The sequence below is a fragment of the Heloderma suspectum genome, chromosome 6 (assembly GCF_057233095.1).
Source record: "Heloderma suspectum isolate Gila_16-S chromosome 6, 16-S_ref, whole genome shotgun sequence".
In the NCBI taxonomy this organism is placed as follows: domain Eukaryota; kingdom Metazoa; phylum Chordata; class Lepidosauria; order Squamata; family Helodermatidae; genus Heloderma; species Heloderma suspectum.
In genome coordinates, this window is record NC_139463.1 from 70,993,717 (window position 1) to 71,017,840 (window position 24,124).

Sequence of the window (24,124 nt, forward strand, 5' to 3'; positions counted from 1 at the left end):
AAAATCTCTTGTACATCCCTAGTTGAATGTGTTGTTTCGCTTGCCCTTCCCAAACAGCAGAAGGAAGCCAGAGAGGAGCTTGGCCTTTATACAGGGTCAGAGAATCCCAGAGTCATACGATCTTTCTATAGTATCTGTTTATTTACCAGTGTCTCTGCACTGAGCAAAAGGAAGCAGGCAGGCTAGTCTTCAAAGTCCTTTTTGAGTGCTTTACAGGAGATTTCCCAGCAAAGTCACAGCATGCTGCTCAAGCTGCCTTTGGCCAGCCAGCTGCAAAATCTCCATCCTGTTTCTCTCGGGTCAGAACGACGTGTGATTTGGCAACGGCTGGGTTCTCAAACCTACATTTGCTGCATAAATGTTAATACAGTGATGGGGTGGGGGAAATCATAGGGGAGATGGGGTGGGAGGAAGGGGGTTGCTTAACTCTTTCCCCCACCCACCAACCTTCCCTAGGGTGACCACATATGCATCGCTGGGAAAGGAAGTGCATCAACAAAACGAGGACACAGATTTGCATAAATTATGCCCACTCTGATTTATATGTAGAGATGCAGTTTTAGAAGGGGTGGCTATAATTTAAATAGCAATACAAGACCTCTCACCATAGTGGGCCAGACTGTGTCCAGGCAATCTGTGTGCTTGCTCAGTCTGTTTTCCAGGTGCTAAATGTTGATGGGCTACTTCAAGTGACAGCAAGCCAGATTCTGGCTGAACATCAGGAAAAACTTCCTGACTGTAAGAGCAATATGGCAGTGGAACCGATGACCCAGGGAGATGGTGGGCTCTCCCACACTGGAGGCGTTCAAGATGAGGCTGGACAGCCATCTGTCAGGGATACTCTGACTTGGATTCCTGCATTGAGCAGGGGGGTTGGACTCGATGGTCTCATAGGCCCCTTCCAACCCCACCATTCTATGATTCTAAGGCCCCTACAGTTCACAATTCTAATGTTTGTTTGTTTGTTTGTTTATTATGCTGCTTCATATACTAAAATCCCTAAGCCATTCACAATACCTCCCCTGCCCCCGATCTTTAAACCTGACTTGCTTTGGACAGCCCTTCAAATGTGGGATGACTTCAAATAGAGGACCGTCCCCTGACAGCTCTTAAAACAGAGGACTGTCTTCTGTAAAAGAAGACACGTGGCCACCCTAAATTCTTTCCCCGTAACTTCTCCCCCCTTTCCCGCTATGTTTCCCATAACAAGTCCATGGGGACAGCTGCTTTTGGGTGCTTCCTCCCTTGTAAACTTGGAAGTGACAAGTCTAAACATGCAGAGGGCCATGCTGGCTGGGGAGATTTGTAGCCAACACATTGGGAGGGCGCCAGGTTGAGGAAATCTGCCCTGGGCCTTCACTTGGCCATCTGGTTTCTGAATGTGCATTGTGGAATAGCTGCGGCTTTCATTCTGGATACAGCCAGCTGCATTGGTAGCCAGTGTGTTTCTGAGCCCAATTCAAAGTGCTGGTTTTGACCTTTAAAGCCTTAAACAGTTTGGGACCAAGTTACTTGGCCTTCACCCATATCAGCCTGCCCACACTTTAAGATCAGAAAGGGAGGCCCTTCTCATTTGCCCACCCGTGAGAGCAGTCAGGTGGGTGATCACACATGAGAGGGCCTTCTCTGCAGTGGCCCCACACCTTTGGAACAAGTTGCCATCAGAGCTCCACCATGCTCCGTCACTGCAGGCGCTTCAAAGAAGCCCTTAAAAACATATTACTTTACCATGGCCTTCTCTTGCTATGACTGCTGTTGTTGCTGTTACCGCTGTTTTCACTGCCGCTGGTTTTATTCTTGGCTTTTATTGTTGTTTGTATTGTTTTTATCGCTTTTAATATTTTAACTGTTTTTATGCATTTTATTGCTGTAACCACCTTGGGAGGGCTTCTGCCATGAAAGGTGGCCGAGAAATGTAATACATACATACATACATACATACAGGTGTTTAAGAAACTGGTTTGTCATTGATTCATTTCAGATTTCTTCTTAATGATGTTTCATCACAATTTTTAGTTGAACTATTTTTATAAGCCTCCCCCTCTCCCTGGAACAGGCTCTCAGCCTCTGCATACCACTTTGCCTCCTCTTCCTTGTCTCAGCTCAACTGCAAGAATTTGACTAGGTGAACTTCAAACCTTTTTACCATTCAGTTCTTCTATAATCAGTGATTATTCACTTAATGCGTTTCAGCTCTACAAATCCAGGATAATGTCCTTCCTCTCCTCAGCAAGTTGAACAACGGAGGCCGACAGAGATCCATCCCACGGCAGATCTAGCCAGAGCTCTCCAAAGTCTGTTAGTTCGCACAGGTTCAACCCTTTTTGCGGTGTGTGCGATTAGATACGAAATAGAGCAATCTTCATTCTTTCTTGTTTCCTGCCAAGCGAACATATAAAGTGCAGGTGTTGCATCTGACCCGTGGAATCCAGGTGCTTGGCTGATCAAAAGGGAGCTGGATACTTTGTTCCACAGAGTGCGTTCCTACATTTTGATGAGGCCCTGGCAAGGGTCCATCAGGTTTGCAAAACTGGAGGGGGAGAGCAGGCCTTATGGTCATCGGCACGCTTCTCCAGAAAACTTATGTGATAAGGGTGGAGAGGGGGAAGGGGAGGAAGGCTTCATTGTGCAATCTTTTTTTGAAGGGGTTCAACCAGGGGCATTGCTAGGCACTTAAAAGATTGGTGGGGCAGGCCCAAAGGACACAAATATGTATCAAATCTGCACAGTTAATTTATCTTATATATATAATTCAAAGTTGGGAGTCTGTTCATCATCCCTTTCTGACTGCCTTACTGTTGACTGAATCTCATGAAACTCACTTCATTGGAAAGCTCTTGACACGCAGATCCCACAAATAACAACGGTTTTCACTGTAACTCAAAGTTGGGAGTTTATTTATGTCCATAATGCTTCATCATTGTCATCTTTTTTAAGAATTAGGCTATCTTCTATAACAATGTATGATAAAGTTGTATTTTTAAGATAAAAATGTCATGTATAATTAAACAAACATAATTAATTGCAAATTGGAGCAACATGAAATATGAGCACAAAAAAAGTGTCTGTACACCTTTATATACACAGGTGCAGGCCAAATACAATGATATGCCAGTAACATATGACTTGTAAACTAGGGCTGTGCAGAGCCCCCCCTGATCTGACTCGGAAGCTGCTTCGTGGCTTTGGAGGCAGGCCTGATTTGGCTTGGGCTGATTCGGGGAGGGGGCGACCCAACTCGGCCCTGAACCTGAAGCAGGATTTGGATGGCTGAATCCTGCTTCCCGCTGTCCCAACGGCCCCGCGCAAGCCCCCAGCTCCTTACCTCGCCGCCTCCGCCTCTTCTGTTGATGCCACCTTCTCCTCCTCCATTGCCTTCTCCTCCTCTCCGCCTCCTCCATCACGGCCACTGTCATCGCTGCTGCCAGCTCCTGAGGCCTGGACACACACTGGTTCTTATTGCAAGGAGTCACCATTTTTAATATGGCAACTTCCTGGAAGTTCCTGGAGATGGGGGGAGGAGGGAGGGGGGAGGGGGAATGAGTACTAGCGAGTTACAGAGCAATCTTAATTGGGAAGTTGGGGGGGATCATGTGGCGGATGATGATGCCCCACTTCCAAACTCCACCAGCTCACTGTAGACAGGGGAGGAGGTGGGGGTGGCTGTTCCCTTCTTTTTTCCTGCAGGTTTTTTTTCCTTTTAAAACCAGTGGGAGGGAAATTGCTACATCTGGTTGATGGGCCTGATCAGGGGAGTGAGGGGGCTCTTGATCGGGCAGGTCCAAGGCTGCCCCAGTGGTGGAATGCCCCAGAAATGTGCTGTTTTGCACCTTTCACCAGTAGGAACACGGTCAGTGGTAGATCCAGACCTGTGGAGCTTCCTGTGGGCCTACCAGGGGCCTCTGTGGTGGACGTGCTACCCATCCATGGAGCTCCTCTCCCCTGGTCGCAGGGCACTTCCACCCCATCCTAACCTCCCTTCACTGGCCTCCAAGATGGGTTGAACTCTGCCCAAGTGTGTTGTTATCATTGCTTCATAATATTTGCTTTATTTGCAAATATACAAAGCAGAGCATAACAGGAGGGAAACTGGCATTCCTACTGCAGGCAGAAGATCCGCCCCCCGCCCCCATGAGAGCAACATGGGCAGCCTCCCCACTGCAAGGTTGCATCATCAGTGACAGCTAATTCCAGCTTGCTCAGGGGTGGACAACCTGTGGTCCCCAACATAATTTCATGTGGCTCTTGATGTAATTTCCAAAAGCTTACTAACGAGCAGTTCAGACCTCTGGCAGGAGTGATCTGTCCCTCCCCTAGCATCCCGCTGCATGGGGAGGAAGATAGAAAGAGAGAAGAGGGTGTCAGAAAGAGAGAGAAAGGGAGAAGAGGGTGTCGGGGGGAGAGAGAAGAGGGTGTTAGAGAGAGAGAGAGAGAGAGAGAGAGAGAGAGAGAAGAGGGTGTCAGAGAGAGAGAGAGAGAGAGAGAGAAAGGGAGAAGAGGGTGTCAGAAAGAGAGAGAAAGGGAGAAGAGGGTGTCGGGGGGAGAGAAGAGGGTGTCAGAGAGAGAGAGAGAAAGAGAAAAAAGAGGGTGTCAGAGAGAGACAGACAGAGAGGGAGAGAGAGGGGGAGGGAGAGAGGAGGTGGCTCCACACAGTTTTGGCTCTGTCCCTGTACAGCCTGGGTTTTGGCCCCATCCAATGCCACCATGTGATTCCCAGCAGATTGCCCCTGTGGCAATGCAGCCCTTGAGAGAGAAAAGCCTCTGAGCTAAACTTTCAGTAATCTTCTTCCCATTACAACTGCAAAGTCCCCTCCCAAATTCCTGCTGTTTCTTGCACATGATCCGCTGAACACTTGTCTCTGATCCCACCCTAGCCCTGTAGAGGAATTGCCCTGCAGAGGAATTGCCCCTTCAGGAAACATCCACAGTTGTTCAAGGACGTTAAGTTTCCCGAGTCACTTTGGGCAAAGTCATCGCAATAGGCCCATTCACAAAGCAATTGAGGCAGGGCAAATGTGCAACAATAATATTGTTCCCAATCTTGGAACAACTCCCCTCACCACTGTCCCTTCATTTCAAGTGGGAGAGAAAGAGAGAGAGAGAGAGAGAAAGTGGGTTGATTTGGGTGGGAAGCATTTGCTCATGAACAGCCATCTCATTGAACCACTGAGCAACAATTTCCATATGTGGCGGTCATAATATCCGTATGAACCCAGCTACGCTTGTTGATAACAGGTGTGCAAAACCACCACCGCCACCCTGTCCTGAGAAATTTCAGTTGTCTTATCAAAGCTCCTTTCTCTCAAAATGCCTCCAGTGTATTGCCAATTTCCAAATTTGGTTCAAAATGGGCTTTTGGTGAAATCTGGTGACAAGCTACAGAGGTGCAAACTGTCCTTCCTCCTTGTCTGAAAGCTAAATTTCACCCTTTGGGCGCTCCATAGCTGCTATGGATTGCCCAAGGGGTTAAATTTATCTTGCAAAGAAGCTAATTTTTCCCACTGGAGCGCTCAGTAGCACTAAAGAGTGGTTTACTGCCAAATTTCAGTGGCGAAGTGGTGATTTTGGCTTCCCCCTCCAGGGCCCTGTTTCCACGACAACAGAAGGAGGAGGGAGGAGTGGCTCACCCGCAGTTCTGTAGGAGCTGCTTTTGGTCCGGGCAGAGCTCCACGAGGGTGTACATCGCACTATTCTAAGTGGCTTCACATAACTTACTTCAAGGGGGGGCGGGGGGCGTTGGAGTGAACGTCACCTGAGTGGCAGGGGCTGCTCAACCCATAAGAGAGGCTCCTCCCCCCGAAAGCTCCGTAAGGAAGGTGCAAAGTAGTTACTGCCCCTTGTGCACATTTGTAAGACGAGCCTCCCAGCGAGCCACGAGCCCCTGGAACACAATGGGTGTTGCCTCTGAGTAGACACTATTTGGTTTGTGCTGGAAAGCACAAGGACAGGAGACAGGAAACACCCCTTGAATGTCCATACCTGAGCTAAATGCGGGGGTTGGGGCACACAGCAACCATACTGGGGAGAACCCGACTTGAGGAAAAGAACTGGACTTAAGCAGTTTCAGGGAATCTGTTTTTCCCCCTGATAAACTCCAGGGTGGCTGCTGGAAGGGCACAACGGCATGTATTCCTAACAACCTCAACACGCATCCAGCTTGGAGTAAATCACTGGTGGAAACACCCCCCCCCAAGTGCCCCATGACACCCCACACATTGCAGCTTGGGCCGGGGGGCAAAAATGACTCCTGGGCCTCCGGAAGTTGCCCACCACTGGTCTACACCTAGGGTGGCCGCTTAGTCATCACCAACAAAGAGGACAAAGGAGGATACTGATTTGCATAACATTTGTACATGCTAATTTATATGTATAGATGTAAATTTAGAAGTAATTATCATCATAATTTAAATAGAAACAGGGTACCTCTCACCATAGTATGGAAGACAGTGACCAGGTGACCACCTGTGTGCCTCCACAGTCTGCTTTCCAGGTGCTGAAGATGGGAAACTTCAAGGCCCAACTCTTCCTTCTGATAATCCTTTAGCTTCAAACCACACTTGGGCTGGACTCAGCCCAAACAGAGGACTGTCCTCTGTAAACATGGACACCTCGTGGATCTTATCAAAACACTACTAGCTTCCCTTAACATTTTCTTGATGTTTCACTTCAGCAAGAACCTCCAAATTCTCCTCAGAATTTTCTCCAAAATCTAGTCTCGATTGAACTCAGAATGGGTATGAGTTCCTTTTTGTGGCACCATATCATATTGTATTCTATTGATTTGATAGTAAAAATTAGGATCCATGAATCATTCCACTTCCAGTCCATGTCATCTTTGCATGTGTCCACCCTGCCCTAAGTCCACCCTGTTTCCGCACTGATCTGAGAATATTTTTAATCCGCACAAAAATTATATTTAAATAGTATTCAAATGAATATTATAAAATATATTTCCTCTCAAGATGCACATTTTAGAAGATGTTTTGGTACTTTTTAAAGCCAAAACCCCAGTTGGAACATTCAAAGGGGATGGATCCAGGAGCTGCCTTCTGTGAGAGGAAGGGCTGCGTTCATGGAAGGTCCTTCCACTGATTTGGGGGGATCCCCCCTCCCCATATATCCCAGCTCACCCCATTCAGCAGGATCACCTGACTCTCTGTGTAGCATTTTCAGGGGGCTGGAAGGGCTGCCGTGGGAAAGAGGGGGCAGGGAAGCCCACTTCCACCAGCACAGTTGATCCAGTGTAAATCTGGATCCAACCCAAGATGTGCACAAGCTAGTGGATAACTTCCACCCCACACATGAGTCTGGGAGTTGCTGATCAGGTGACTTCATACTGGAATTCATAAAGATCAAATTCTTCAGGCATCCTTAATCTATATATCAACCTCCCCCAACCTGGTGCTCTCCACACATGTTGAGCTCCACCTCCCATAATTCCCAGCCAGCATGGCCAAAGGCTGGGAATTATGGGAGCTGCTGTCCAACACATATGCAGGGTGCCAGCTTGGGAAAGGCTGCTGTGTATCTATCTGCAAAGTCAACACCAGCTTTAGATAACCTGTCAGCACACTTACTGTAATATATGTTACTCTTGCTTTAAGGCCAGCTCTCTGGGGGTCTTCTGACATTGGTCTTATAGCAACGGTAACTACACATACTATGATCACAGAGAGAGGAGTGTAAGGTATCCAATTAAAGCACAGAACCAATGTGTGCAGCATTCTACAGTATATTCAGTGATGAGCTGAAGTCACTTTGTGTATGCACAGAGGCAACCTTGTTCTTTAATACTAAGCGTCCAAGTTCTCAGGTTGGGCTCGGGCATTAAAAACAAATTCCGTGCCTCATCTCTGTCTTAAATTAAAAGCCCTCATTTATATCAAGAGAGCTGTGCGTAATCTCCTTCCTAGGATGGGAAGAATTAAGTGTTTTGTCATTCTCCCTTCCACCCCCCAGTCCTTGGAGACTTGGCTAATGGACCTCTCCAGATGTTAGCCCTTTCCTCCTTGATGCCATTCACACCTGCTGGCTAAAAGCTCAAAGTTGACTCTTCCACTGCCCTCTCATGTCCCAGCCTTGAATCAGAGAAAGAGAAATTAAAGGCAAGGTGTACATGATGGGTGCAGTAGCAGAAGACGGAGGTCTGGAGCACAGAAGGTGAGAGGAGTTCTGGTAAGAATTCAATTAATGGGGAGGGTGTTACACCGTCTCCGTCTCACTTTGCTTTTACTTTCATATGTTATAGATCTGAAGTGCAGGACAAAAAGTGGAGCCCTTTCTAAAATTACGGTCTCCATTGGGGGAGGTTTTGTGAAACTGGAGCAAGTACTTGTATAAACTTCTCAGGAGTAAAGTTATAACACATTTAAAGGTTTAAAGTCCTGGCATATTTTAGGGGCAAAGTTCTAACGCTTGTTTTAGATTAACACATGCATTGTGTATGGGGGTCTCGGGAAGGAAGAGACCACAAATTCTGAGATCCGTTGTGATGTCAGAGAGTGACTCAAAAGTGCCGTCTTGATTGGGCATGTTTGATGTGTTTAAACCACAAAAGCCTTCTTCACGCATGATCTGCATGCAGGGCAGGGGTGGGGCATCCAGTGGAGGCTGGCCGTTCCGATGTCAGTGGGGCAGTGAATCTGCTCTGGGTTTCATCCAGAACCAGTCAGAACTCTACAGAAGCACCTTGGATAGCTCCCTTAGAGTTCTGACTGAAACCTGGAGCAGATTCACCGCCCCACTGATGTCGGAGCCACCAACCTCCACTGGAAGAATCTGTTGTCCTCCAGATGTTGTTGGATTTCAACTCCTATTAGCCCCAACCAGCATGGCCAAGGGTCAAGGATGTTGGGAGTGGTACTTCAACAACATCTGGAGGGTCACAGGTGCCTCATCCCCAGTGTAGGGGCTATCATGTGAGAAGGGGGAACAAGACTGTGTCACCCGCTTCACCTGTGTCATCGCACACCTGGCTGGCTCCGTCCCTTCAGTGTCTGTGCATTCAGTATGGATGTCTTCAAATGGCTGCTGTCATGACCCCAGAGTCCAGTACTGACCTGGACGTGGACTTGGGAGCCAAAGAGTCAGTGGTGCAGGCAGGGAGGGACTGGGCCCAAGCACCACTAGGGAAACAGAGATCCCCCGAGTCCGAGATGCTGGAGACCCTGAACCCAAGACCTTTGAGCCTGGACCAAAAACTGCAACTGGCGAGCCTAGCTCCAGCATTGGGCTGGTACCACCATCTCCAAGAGGGCCACAATCCATGGTGATGGTACACCAGCAGCACACCCAGCACGAGCTCTTGCAGAGGCAGAGGAGTGCTAGGCTGTCCCTTTAAGGCTTTCCATGGTGTAGGCAGGGGTAAAGTCTAAAAAGGGGCTTCTGGGCTGATCCATAAAAGGCTTCAGTCTGGTCCCGCACCTTGTCTGAGCAAGTTGCTCTCTAGGAGCTCTCCTAGGTACTGCAACATCTGGCCTGCGTTGAGCACTGTGGGCTCCTGCTTCAGATCAGATCTGCCTGTGCATTATTAGCTGCATGCACATAGGTGTTCCATGTGATCGGAACCTCTCCCCATCGGATTCAGCTGCCCACGTATAAGGCACCCCTTTCCAGACATTCACATGGAATGTGCAGACATTCAGGGGGTGGGGCCAATAATGTCAGGGGCGGGGCCAGTCATGCAGTTCCCACCCCCCTTTCCCCACATAATAGCCCAGAACACAGATCGGGCTAAAGGCACACAGAGATCTATTCTTATTGGTTATTCCCTAATTCTGGATCTCTCTATATCTGGGGAATGTACCTGAGCATCTCCTGGCAAATAATATATGACATATCATACTATAGATTAAGTACATTTATATCCTGTAATTTATTTATTTAGCCTGGTCTAAAGTATTCTTTCTTCCTTCTGAATGGGAGATCGGCCTGGCGTAAAGACCAGTCTGGTCTTGTGTGTTGTCCACCAAACCTTTTTATCTTGCCACAGCGCCATGCGACTTGGGCTCTGTGAAAGGGTCGTGCCACCCAGATTCCAAATAGCAGTTTCTCCTTGTTCTTTTCAAGCCTTTCCCCAGCATCCTCTTCCCAAAGCAATTAATAGAAACATAGAATAGTAGGATTGGAAGGGGCCTATAAGACCATTGAGTCCAACCCCTGCTCAATGCAGGAATCCAAGTCAGAGCATTCCTGAAAGATGGCTGTCCAGCCTCATCTTGAATGCCTCCAATGTGGGACAGCCCACCACCTCCCTGGGTCATTGGTTCCATTGTCGTATTGCTCTAACAGTCAGGAAGTTTTCCCTGATGTTCAGCCGGAATCTGGCTTCCTGTCACTTGAGCCCATTCTTCCATGTCCTGCACTCTGGGATGATAGAGAAGAGATCCTGGCCTTCCTCTCTGTGACAACCTTTCAAGGACTTGAAGAGTGCTATCCTATCTCCCCTCAGTCTTCTCTTCTCAAGGCTAAACATGCCCAGTTCTTGCAGTCTCTCTTCATAGGGCTTTGTTTCCAGTCCCCTGATCATCTTTGTTGCCCTCCTCTGAACCCTCTCCAGCTCGTCTGCACCCTTCTTAAAGTGTGGCTACCAGAACTGGACACAGTACTCCAGATGAGGCCTAACCAGTACTGAGTAGAGGGGAACTAGTACTTCCCGGGATTTGGAATTCATGAGTGTGATTAAGGGGACTTGACAGGTGGGGAGAGGCATTTCCTGTTTGCACCCATGGCGGGTCAGAAAATGGAGACTATCACTGATTGCCTAGCAGTGGAATGGGTGGTGGTGGAGGGGGGTATTCCAGAGAAGCAGAACCCCCTGGAGAAAACCCCCTTTCATCAGTTTAGAATGTCAGTGCTGTTGCTGGGACCCTTTTCAAGTCAACACCCTGGAATGTGACATGTGTGCGGTAATGCCTCTGAGCATGTCTCAAATTCCAATCCCTCTCTGCTAAGTAATCACAACCAGTTTACACATTTGGGATTAAGGGAAAGGGATTTCCAGACTTATTTTGGGGGTCCTCATTTCCTGTGCTGGGCACTGTCCAGGTTGGTGCTGAGGAGTCTTTCTGGAGCTTAATCAACTGGCCCGGCCCTGAAAACTGAGGTGCTTCATTAGGTGGCTGAATTTTGAATGCTGTTAAGAGCCACAGAGTATGACAGAACTCATACTCTGTGGCACAACCCAACAGTGCTCGTGCCCAACTCCAGTCCATGTCAAGGATGTTTGTGTAGGAAAATGGCCTTACTGGATTATGCAAGGAGAAGGAGGGAGAAGGCGTTTGAGTGTTTCACCTCTTAGGGAATATCTTAGGGATGTTCTCCACCCAATCTGGTGCCCCCCAGATGTATTAGACTTAGGGATGTACGTTCTGTCCGCATTTCACAGATTGCCAGGTACCTTTCGTTGTAGCATCCACTCATTGGCGGAATTGAATTTTTCCAGTTCCCCGAATTTGCACAAATTTGCACTTGCAAAAATTCACATTTGCAACGATGTGCAAATCCTCCCGAAAAGCACAAATCCCCCCAAATGTGCGTTTTCATGATTTAGCCTATGGGGGAAATGCACATTTTGAGAGTTTTAAATTTTTTTACATATTTTCCCATGACTAAATTTACGTAAAATTCTAGAAAGTAAAAAAAAAAAGTGGGCCTCAAGTCCGCGGAATCCATGCAACTCAGGGAAAACTGGTTCACTGTGGAATCTGTGGGTCAGAGTAATAGAAATCCGAACTCACTTGATTCTGTTGTGGATTTCTCTGACATCCCTAGTTGGACTACAACTCTCATATTGACTGGGAATTATGGGAGTTGTAGTCCAACACATTCAGAGGGCACCCCGTTGGGAGAAAGCTGTCCTAGGGTTACCTTGTATGAAAGAGAATTCTGAAGCAGTTCAGAGATGGGAAACACTCATTACCCCTTCCAGCTAGAAAACCATGCAAAGAAAATAAGGCAGTTGTGAAACGATCCATGCCAGGGTGGTGATGGTGATGGAGAGCTGACAGAGAGGCTGTTACACATTTGTGGTTCCAGAGGCTTAAAAACAGACATGTGTACTTCTGTTGGGGGGCGGGTGGTGTGGCAGAGCAGGGCAAAGCAGGGAATTTTTTACTAACCTAATGGGAACAATGAATTAAATCCCAGCTAACTTGTTCGCTGCTTTCACTGTTTCATTTTAGGATTAAGGGTTGTTTGGAGAAAAGTCTTGTTTCAAGCCTACTTTCAAAACTCTGCAGTTCTGCCAAGGCGGCACCGTTCTACAAGAGGACTGTGGAAAAAAGCCACGTGATGGGTTGGTGTGACTTTGCATGCAGGGGCGCATTTGTTTGCATACAGACTGCACTGTCTAGCACTTTTAGGGCTCGCAGCCTGGTGTCAGGTGCCGATGGATTTGAGCCCAGTAGGCAGAGTTTCCAAGTCGCATCACTTCTTCTGCCCCACAGCAGACCCTGGGGCAAGATCAGCATCTTTTCAACTTTCTATTCGACCCCAAAAGTGGCTTTCAGGGATGGTGTGGGAGTCCAAGGAGGGAGTGGAGTCTGATGGACTCCCCCCCTCACGTCTGGCCTCCGGACCCCTGCTCACTGTGGGGAGCTGACGGACCTGGACGCCGAGCACCCCAGGGCTCGGCGAGCAGCTGGGAGTGGTGCCGTGGATTCGTCCTGCCTCCGCCGGCTGTCAAGGAAGTCCTTGACAACCAGCAGGGGCAGGATGGGCCTCGGCGCCCTAAGCACTCTAGCCCTCTCCTCCTCAGGGCAGAAAGTTTCGCCAAGTGGCTCTGGGCCATGCAAGAGGGAAGGGGGGAGTTCGTTGAGCTCCCCCGCAGCCTGGACGGGGATGAGTCTGTCCATCCCTCGTGGCTCTGTTCAAAGATGCATTGAGGCACTGGTCAGGAGGCTCCGAGCAAGCCCCTATGAGACAGGAATAATTACTGCACTGCCTGCTTGCTTGTCCAAAGAACTACTTGTCTGGTTGCACTGCCTGCCCAGAGAGCCAATGTCTCATCCATCAGCCCTCTTAACAACAAACACACTCACAACTTTGTGCCTTTTTGAGATGCAAGTATGGATGCAAACAGAGCATGAGGGCCACACACTAGTCTAGGGATCAGCAGCCTGTGGCCCTCCGGATGTTATGGCCTACGACTCCCAACAGCCCTTACCCGGGATAGCCAATAGAGAGGCGTGATGGGAGTTGTAGGCCATAACACCTGGAGGCCCACAGGTTTGTCAAACATGTCAATGATTCGGCAGTCTTCCCAGGGCTTTCCCTATTGGCCGTGGCCATGCTGGATGGGCCATAGGCCATGCTGGATGGGAATGATGAGAGTTGTAGTCCAACATATCTGGGGGGAAACCGGTTGGGGAAAGCTGCCTCACAGCTTCAGTTAGAAATAGATCTCATGGATCCCACTCGGCTGTGTTTACTCTAAAGCAGGGATGTGGAATGTGTGGCCTTCAGATGTTTTGGCCTACAACTGCCATCATGCCTCACCATTAGCTATGCTTGCTAGGGCTGATGGGAGTTGTAGGCCAAACACCCGGAGGGTCACAAGTTGCCCACCCCTGCTCTAAAGTAGTCACATCTTCAAAAGAATTCAAGGCAGTGTGCACGGTTCCCCCACCCCAGAATTGGCCCAAAATAGTTTGTTACCTGAGGCAAAGGACTCTGGCAGCAAAACATCTTGGTACAGAAGCCAACCAGACTGGCAACTGGGTCTTACTTCAATGCTGGTGGTGGGGCAGTGTCTTCCACTGCACCCAAGGGCAATAGGGGTCAGAGGGCAGGCCCCGTGGCTCACACAGCTCTGTCTTCCATACCTCCCCATTGCTCTGTGGCCCCAGCAGCTATTTCCTGAGGCAGCCACCTCATTTTGGCAAATGGTATGGGAGGCCCTGGCATGACAACCTGTCCGATAGATTAGGCCGGGAGACTAGCCCTGTTCAGGCGTTCTATATCTGAAAATACCAAACCCAGCATGCGGGTCGCTGTCCTCTTCATGAAGTCGGCCTCCACAAGCAGAGGGTGATGAACACGCTGGAGGAGGAGGCGGGGCTAGGAAACGTCCCATCCTTGCGTATTTAATATTGTTGGATATCGAACGCCTGAACAGGGCTACTGTGGCTGGCCCAAGGTCATCCAGTATTGGTGTTGATCATCCACTAAATGCAGTGACAGAGAGAGGATTCGAATCTGTGTCTTACGGGTCCAAGTCTCTAACCACTCTGCCACACTGGCTGTCAATTAACATGCCCAGGCCTACAGCTTTCAGTGCACATCTGCAACCATTTTTAAAAAATTCCCTTGCTTATGTCATCTCCAGTGTCATTAGTCAGTATACTCTGGGGAGTCAATTCATTTCAGACTTCAAGATACGGAATCAGTCAGGCCTTCAATGTGAGTTAACTGCAGACTTTAATTAGTTGAATCTGGGAGAGCTTTAACTAGCTAACCAGAGGTACTAGTGGAAAGTTTAATCCGTGAGTCTGAGATTTAAGGGTACTCCTTTTGTTTCTGGTATGTTGGGGCTAAACTACACACTGTCTTAGGCAGGCTGGCCCCAATCCAGATCCATTTGGTTTTTTTCTTTCTTTAGCCCCATGAGCTGGGGGTGGGGGAGGGGGATTTAGGGGGGAAAGTGGCTGGGTGGGAAGGTTTCACACACACACACACACACACACACACACACACATACCTCATTCACATACAATGATCCCAATCTGGACCAGTGGCCTGCATGCTTACACTGAAGTTTGGAGGATCAGCTACACACTATGCATTTAATGTAGTGTGTTGTTTAGCCCTTACTCTAACAGGGAATCTAAAACAAAATAGTAAAGGTTGTTTTTCCTTCTAGACTAATTTTAGAGAGGATGGCTCTATTTTAGCATAGTAGCTCAATAGAACCTCCAGGTTCAGGTGCAGTGTACCACTGAATAGTAGCTGCACAGGTGTGTGTGTGTGTGTTGGCTGGTAATGTTGCCTGCATGCCATTGTACATGGGAGGGGCTTGCCCCAAACGGGGAGCAACAGCAGGGGAGGGGACTTTCTGGAGGCATCTGGTTGGCTGCTGGTGGAAACGGGATGGACTTGATGGACTTTTGGTTTGATCCAGCAGGGCTTTTCTGATGTTGGCTCCAGACCCAGGCTAAGATAGTTGTATTCAGTTCACATGGCAATCCATGGGCCTTAAGTCAAGACCAAAGTGTCTCACAGATTTCAGTGGGACCCTCTTCCAACCCATCTCTTCACACAGGCTTTCCCTGAAGTGTGACCCAGCCAGCTATGGTTTGTAGCACACCACAGAGTGTGTGGTTTTATTGCAGATTGATTTGTATTGTGTTGTTTTTATTCTTCTATTTATTGTTGTTTTGATGCCATTGTATTTTATGTTCACCACTTTGATACCCTTGTGGAAAGCGGTATATTAATTTGGATAATAAACAAACAAACTTAGTTGGGATCCAACTCCTTGTTGCTAGAACCACTGGCAACCCCCAACGACACCAGAAGACACTTCTGCATTCATGCACAGAAACGTCATACATCTATCTGAAGAATGCATTATTATGACCACATCAGGGAACTAAAGAGAGTAGAATCATAGAATCATATCATAGAATCATAGGGTTGGAAGGGGCCTACAAGACCATCAGGTCCAACCCCCTGCTCAGTGCAGGAAGCCTGATTCCCAGGCGGTCTCCCATCCAAGTACTAACCAGGGCTGACCTTGCTTAGCTTCCGATATCAGATGAGATTGGGCACATCCAGCCCTTTGCTTCTCTATGGAGCATCATAGAGCAATGCTCAAATATTGGGGTCACTTTTTTCTGGAGGCATGCCTCATCCTATGTAATTTTGTGCTTCCTCCCCCCTCCCTCCCCACAATGAGATTAAACCTGAAGGAGTGTGTGATGCTTTTAGACACATTCATGGGTGTGACACCTTCTGTGGGTTTGTTAGTTGCCTGTATGGATTAGCATAATAGTTTGTCAGCTCTTTTTCTTACCTGTAGGGTATATAATTTAAGCTCTGCTGGAAGAGCGAACATTTCTATAAATCACATGAGGTGTGGCTCTTACAAAACATACCTGTCTGTTGCCCTTGATGTGTCACAATGGGATGGACTGCAGTGATTTTAAATTACTGGGGCAGTGTGTGTGTGTGTGTGTGTGTGTGTGTATGAAGAACTTAATTTTTTCTTAAAATATAGAAAACCTGTGGAACTCAACCAGGTCTGAACATCACACCCTCTGGCCTTTACTCCTTTCCCTTTAATCCAGGATGTTTAGGAGAGGAAGTAAACTGTAACTCAGTGAAGGATGGGAGAAAGCTTTGAGCATGCTCAGAGGCACTCTCTCCTTCATTATCACCTTCTCATATTTCTCCAAGGCTGAGCCATACTGGTGGTCTTGAGAATGTGCTTTGCTGCTTGGATGCCTGAAGGAATGGTAGGTTTTGCAGCATCAGAACATAAGAAGAGCCATGCTGGATCAGACCAAGGGACCATCTAGTCCAGCTTTCTGTCCCCACAGTGGCCAGCCAGATGTCCTGCTCATGTTCCCCAGGAACTGGTATACATGCATGCATTGGTGGGCAGAGTCTCTTGTACACAACACCACTTTATTTCTTTTATTTCGTGCCATCTGTGCTCAAGAGGATAGGTCCCTGTCCCCAAAGAGCTTACAATCTAAAATTCAACACAGGGGAGAGGAAAGGGAAGAAAGTGGAAGCACAGGGTAAACAGAGAAGCAATAAGCAGTCATTTCGGTTACACGTGTCTAGGCTTGGTTGCAAGTGTACAGCGCAAAGCCTATACATGTTTACTCAGAAGTAAGTCACATTGTTTTCAGTGGAGCTTACGCCCAGGTATTTGCGTTGTGGGGCCTGGATGGGAATGAACCAAATCTTTGCAGATAAGGTGAGTTTTATGGAGGGATTTACAACATGCACGGCTATATGCAAACACTAGTTTCCAAGTGCAAATTGCATTTCTGGGATGGGGACACTGGAAGGTTTAGTCCAACTCATCTGGGTGGCACCAGGTTGGGGAAGGCTGAAGTAATGTTTTCGTGCTGTGAAAATCTTTGCCTTCTGTACGAGATCTCTCTCTGGAAGGGGCCAAAGTTGAAATATGACAGAAATCTATGACAAGGCACCGTGAATTGGATACGTTCTCGCCTCCTTTGCAGTCCAGTCTTTTAATTTGGGCTGGGAATAAAACTCCCACACTGCACCAGTATAAGGCACTTTCTCACTGCAAAAGAAAAGAAAAAAAAGGGGGGGGGGAAGCCAGAAATAAAATCCCCCATTTCCAGGTTTCTACCTCCTGTCAAGCTGGCAGGACTCTGTAGGCCGCTGACTCCATTTGGAAGGAAACCAGGTCGGGCTTCATATAAAGCAAAACACACACCGTACACGCATGCACGCACACACACACACACACGCACACACACACTGGACTTCATAAATAATCCCTTCCCCTTTTCCCACAACTGAAATACAGGAAAGACTTAAAAGGCCATGAACAAAGGGCTTTGCCAATTTCATGTGCTGAGCAATATTGATCAGCATTAAGCTGTTTCTCCATGCTGCAGAATGCCCAAAAGATAACTGCTGTTTCAGCCAGGGTGGCGGGTGGAGTCAGGCCCAGGAACGCCCACTCAATGTGAGCTTTGCAACCGAGGCTACTCTATCTGCCTGGTTTTCAATCCGACATATCGTTCCGAAATGATGGTTGGCATTCTCCAGCGGCTTTCTTGCTTACTCAATCTGCCGCGTACATCATTTTTCATATTCCCAGCACCTGCCATTCCAATGTAAGACCCTCCCATGGCCAGCATGTGCATTTGACTTGGGAGGGGGGAAATGCCTCTCTTCCGCTTTCCGCCCTGCATTAACCGCATTTGCAGACGATACATCCCAAACTCAAAGGCTTGCTGAGGGCACTTCCAGCTGGTGGATCCAGCCCGAGTGACAGGAGGAGAATTCATAGCACCAAACAGAAGCAAGGCAAGTTGTACCTCCAGGCAACAATACCTATGAGCATTAGAGTGGCCATGTGTCTTACTTTACAGAGGGCAGTCCTTTATTTGACGGGCTGTCCAGTCCAAGGGTACTTCCAGATGCTGGGCATCTCTACACCAGCCTAAAATCCTGCATTTAAAATGGGGCTTTCTGCTTCCATTTTAAATGCAGGAACACGACTCCCTTTTTCACCCGCTTCCTTTCCCCCCTCCCCTTTCCCCCTCCTTCTCCCCATATCTGAGTCTTCCATTCTCTTTCATGGATCTCACTCCTCTTCTTGCCGCTTTTCCTCCTTTCACAGAGGAAACTGAAGGGGTAATGGGGTAATTTGATAGCTCATGATCTGCGATCTATTTAAAAACGGAACACAGGGCATTTAGTGCAGGAGATGCCCTGGAGGTTCACAGCGTCATGTAAAGAGCCTGCAAACTTCCATGAAGAAGGAACAATCTCAATCGCAGGATAAAAGCTCCGTGTGAAGGAAGCCACTGATCGGAAGGCATTGGGAAACTATTCTGTCTTTCTCACCTCCGCAGATTTTTTTGCCGTAAGGAAAAAAAAAAAGACAGAAGAGTGGGAAAACATGGGAGGGTTACACAAATGGGAAGGGCTGTTGTCTCTCCCCAAACTGGTATAATTCCATGTTTGAGGCAAGGCAATTTTACAATAAAAGCCTCACCTGGATGAACCTCGAGGTCCGTTTAAAGATACAGAACTATCAGAAAGGAGAGCAGCAGGGGCCTTGAAGTTGCCCATCAACTGTTGTCACCTGGACACTGGACTGCTGACCGAGCAGGCACACAGGTCATCTGGTCAGTCTTCCCCACTGTGGTGAGATGTCTTGCATTTCTGCATAAATTATTGTAATTTCTAAGTTTGCATTTATACATATACATGAGCATATGCACATGGTATGTAAATAGGTCTCCATTTCAGTCCTTTTTTGTGGCGATGCGTAAGTGGCCACCCTAGCAAGGGAACATTTTCATTGATGAGGGCCATTGCCCATTCTCTGCCTGCAACACTGCAGCTAAGGTGGGTGCATAGCTCACAACATACCAGAGAGCCAGCCGAAACCCAAACCCAAGGAATTCCAACGGAAGGAGCCAAACGTTCTCCCCTTAGGATTTCAGCTCATCTCTGGAGGGGGGAACCAAGGGGGTGTGGGAAGACATTTGCCACCAAAAGGGCTCTGCCTTTTTCACGGTGGCAAAACCTTGCCTGGCACCCCCCCCCCCATGCCAGTGTGATGAGCCAGTCCTTGGGAGATTTTGTGCCAGGCGCTCAGAGGGACTTGATAAAAAGCGGAGCGTGGCACAGCAAGGAAAGATGGGTGAAAGGGATGGGGGATAACAAGAGGAGAGGTTAAAAAAAGAGGGCAAATTAATGGCTTGATGTGGGCTGCCTGGAATCCACTCCATCCTCCATTCTTTAGCACGAGAGGAAGCTTGTTTGAAAACACATACTCCTACGCCATTTGGCACAGGGCACAACTTCTGCAGAAGAAAGATCCTTTTCAGAACAGTTGTGCAATGATGCAACATAATGAGGGCTATGCACAGGGTGTAATAGTTGATTCAGGGCTGTCTGGAGGATGGGAGTTGTGCTGCTAGTCCTGCCATGTTCAGGGCTTTGCTCAGACGTGTCAAAACAGCTGACCTACATACACGAGTCTGAGATGATGATGCCTATGTTTATTTTCTGGTGGCAAGAATTTTGGCGTGTGCATGTTAAATTGAACATGGCAAGAACGGGTCGTTTGCAACATTAGCCCTACTTAGAGTAGATCTATTGAAATGAATGGGGCTTAAGCTTCTCACAATTAACTCAAGCCCCATTCATTTCAATGGGTCTACTCTACGTAAGGATAACATTGGATACAACCCTGCATGAGCAGTCGGTGCAACTGCTCTTTTGTAGGGGTGTACGAAACCCCACTTACCTGGCTCCGCTGGGGTCCATGGGGGGGGAGGCGATCCGGTCCTCCCCCCGGAATCCTCGATGGGGGGGAAGCGATCCAGTCCTCCCCCTGGAATCCTGCCCGGCTGGCTCTGCTCTGCAGCCAGTCCGCGGAGCCGCCGGCCAGGCCAATCCGCAGCGGGGCCTCCATCCACTGCTGGGCTGCTGCAGACGCAAATGGCATCCTGCATAGGGGACGCCATTTGCGTCCCTATGCTAGGCCATGATAGGCTACGTATATATTTACGTAGCCTATCATGGCTAAAGCAGGGCCACAAATGACATCCCCTATGCCATTTGTGTCCCTGCTTTAGCCGTGATAGGCTACGTAAATATTTACATAGCCTATCTCGGCTAAAGCGGGGACGCGAATGGCGGCCACTATGATGGCTGCCATTTGCGGCGGCAGCAGTTCGGAAGACGACCCGGAGCCGGCGCTGGAGCAGCCGCTGCGGGAGCCGCCGCCAGGTGGGTCCGTTCTGGGGATTTGGGGGGGGGTAGTCCGTTCCGCCACGGACTCCGGGGGGCCGGATTCTAAAGAATATGGTCTCACTGGAGTCCGTGGCAGAATTCTCCAACATCCCTACTTTTTTGTCAAACCAGAATTGATCCAAACTGCATTGATTCAAGTCTTACTATTGGTGCTGTGCCAAACCTTTCTCCCATTCCCGCCCCTCCCTGACCATTCTCATTCAATTTGACAGAGGAGAAATTGCTTCTGAAAAGAAATTCAGTGCTGAAGGAATTTTGGAGAAATGCTCATAGGCTGGGTTTGGGGTTCTCGGGCTTACCTTGCTTAGGAGGTGGCCGAAGAGTGAGCACAACTGTCCTGTCTTTCATTCTACAATCATCTTTCCGGCAGCCTGTGGCCTCCTCAGCTTCCCACACTTCAGTTAAAGCTCAGTTTAAGGCGCCATGAGGTAATTCCTCCCACAGGGCCTTTTCAGATCAGGACGCGCAGGCCTCCTGGGAGACTAGCTGTGATTAGGTAAGCTCAGAGACACCACAAAAGTAAAATTTAAAACATCCTGAATGAGGCAGAATAATTGAAGCCCCTTTCATGGGGGGCGGGGAGAAACCTTTCAGGAAATTGGCAGGCAGATTTTGGCAGAGCACTAAGTCCACCTCATCCCTGGAGCTAGGCACAACGCTGCCCCCACCTGCACTGGGGTGGATGCAGACTGGGGGCCAGCCTGCCAAGACTGTTGATGCTGTTGCAGCACGAAGGCCTCCAAAACCCTTGGGAAAAAAGAAAGTAGCGGTGCTCCAAGCCCTGCCAATGGGGAGCCCCACCTGGGAGAAACTGCTGAGAATTTCTCCTCCCGCTGGAGAAATTTGGTGAAATTGTCTCCTAAATTTCTCAGCCCACAAATAAGGTGGAGAATTTCAAGAGGCCGTTTGCGCACAGCTCTGCTTACTATTTTAACTCTCAAATTCTGCCTTACACTGAAGGAGCTCAAGGCAGTGTGGACGTGGTTCTTCCCTCCCCTCATTTGATCCTCACAACAACCCTGCAAAGTAGGCTACGGTGAGAGATCGGTGACTGGACCACGGTCCCCCAGTGAGCTTCATGGCTGAGTGGGGCTTCAAACCAACTCGAGCCTAATCCGAGTGGAGGCTTAGTCGCAAAATGGCAGTTCTATCCTGTGAAGTGGGTTGTTGTCGTATCATCCGGCGTCACTGATGAAGTCACAGGCAACCTCCGAGAGACGGACACATTTGTGCCACACCACATCCAGCAGTGTGGTCATCATGACTGCACCTGGCATGCTGGCTTATGGAAGAAGAGTCCCACGTTCGCAGCCAGACGGGAGATTTGTGGTTTGAACGCAGAGCAAATGCAGCCGAAACACATCTTTGAGGAGACATCTGGATTCTCTACAACAAATATGCAATCACTGCACAATTTGCGCGCGCGCATGTGTGTGTGTGTGTGTGCGCGCGCCAGCGAGTGAAGAATGGACATCTGGAGAAGAGCACAAAAACTCACTGGGAGTTTTTCTGGACAAACCTCATCGACGTGAATGGAAACGGTGCAAGAGGGCACGACAGTTTTGGAGGGGGTGTGGAGAAGTGGCAGCAGCGGCCATCTTAGATGGACACTCCCTCTTGTATGAGGGGGAAGGAAAATGTCACTTCTAAGATGGTGTCTGCATCTGCAGTTTTTATAAGTACTTACATTAAAAATAAGCAACTTTTTTTAAAGGCGTGTTTTGTGCTTAACTGGGGTGGTTTTTGAGTCAATTGAAAGGTTTTTAATAGATTGATCTAACCCAGCCTTCTGCAATCTGGCACCTTCCAGATGTGTAGGACTGTAACCTAGCATGTGTTGGACTGCAACTCCCATCATTCCTAGTCAGTGGAGAGGGAGAGGGGAGGTTGTTCCAGGCATACATAAAGCACAACGGCGGATTGGCCATGTTGGCTGGGGTTGATGGCAGTTGCAGTCCAACACATCTGGAAGGCACCAGGTTGGGGAAGGCTGATCCAACCCATCAGTGGAGTTATGGTTGCATGCATCCCCAATTTACGTGCTGTTATTATCGTTTGTACCTTGTTTATATATTTGTTTAGCTTGTCCATTTGGAATTCAAAAGTTATCAGGCATCCAAAGTTTTTAAACACTCATAGACCCATTCAGAATTCAAAGTTAAACTGAGTTCAGCTCAGGAGAATATAAATTTCGATTATTTTCCTACCATGGATACACTCAAAATTTAAAGAAAAAAATGCTTGAGAAGCAGCCTTCCCTAACCTGGTGTCCTGCAGATGTTTTGGACTACAATACCCGTCATTGACCCTGCTGCCTGGGGCTGATGAGAGTTGTAATATCTGAGGATGGGGAAGATTCTGTTTCAGCTCACCTCTGTATCTGCTCAGAGGCACCCTTTACTTCACATGTTTGGGGTGGGCTGAACCCAGGTATTTGGAAGTGGGTTTCAGGCCAGGCCCTGGCACAAATTTGGCTCTGGTCATTAAGGCTTCATTTTCACCTGTGGTTCATCTTGGCTTAGGCCAAGAGTAACCCGGGACCACCTTCCCATGTCCCAGTGCTTTTTCACCTTATCCAGCCTTCCTCCCCACAAGCTCCCCTGTGTTTATAAAGACACCAAGCCAGGTCTTTGGGGAGCAAAGGTTCGCTCTGGTCTGGCATGCTGCCGACATGCCGCCGCCTCTGTGGGCTTTGTGAGCGACCTGCTTTGCATTATTGGGGAATGTGCGTTCCCTTCCACATGTGGCAGACAGATTGCGCCTGGGGGCATGGGGTGGCGAGCAGGCGGCTCTGCTCCAGCTTCTGAGGCAGAGTGCTTGCATCCCTTCCCGCCTTTTCCTCTCCTCTCCGACAACTAAATACAGAAAACGTGAGGGGGGGGGGAGGTGGAGCCTTCTCAGCTCCTAGGAACTTTCTAGGATAGGCTTCCCCAACTTGGTGCCCTCTGGCTGTTTTGGACTTCAAATCCCATCAGCCCCAGCCAGCATAGGTAATGGTCAGGAATGCTGGGAGTTGTAGGCCACACCGGGTTGTGAAGGCTGTTCTAGGATAACGTGGTGGGCTCCACGCACAATGGCTCACGGTAGGGATGTACAGAGTGTGTAAAATCCATTCCATCTGTGTTTTGCACATTGTCATACGCCTTTCATTCTATCATCCGCCCATCAACGGAATTGGATTTTTTTGTTTCAGAATTTATGCAAATTCACATTTTTCTGAATTTGCATGTTCAAAAATGCAAAAATACCCCCCCCCCCCCGGTGCATTTTCATGCTTTAGCCTATGGAGGAAATGTACATTTTTGGCTATTTTTTAAATTTTGTGTTTTTTTCTTTGACGAAATTTGCACAAACTTCAGGAAAGTTAGAAAACTGGTCTGCAGGATTGCGGAATCGACCTGACAGGGGAAAAGCCAATCCGCTGAGGAATCCGCGGGTCAGATTCATGAAAATCCAAACTCATTTGGTTCCGTTGCGGACTTCTCCGACATCCCTAGCTCACAGTTTTATTCAAGCATTTCCCTATAACTGAGCCTTCCTCTCTGCTTGGTGCCCTCCGGCTGTTTTGGAATTCAGGCCTCAGGCTGAAAAAGGTTCCCCACCCTGGGCTTATGGGTATGCCTGCTCTCTCACTCTCTTGTCA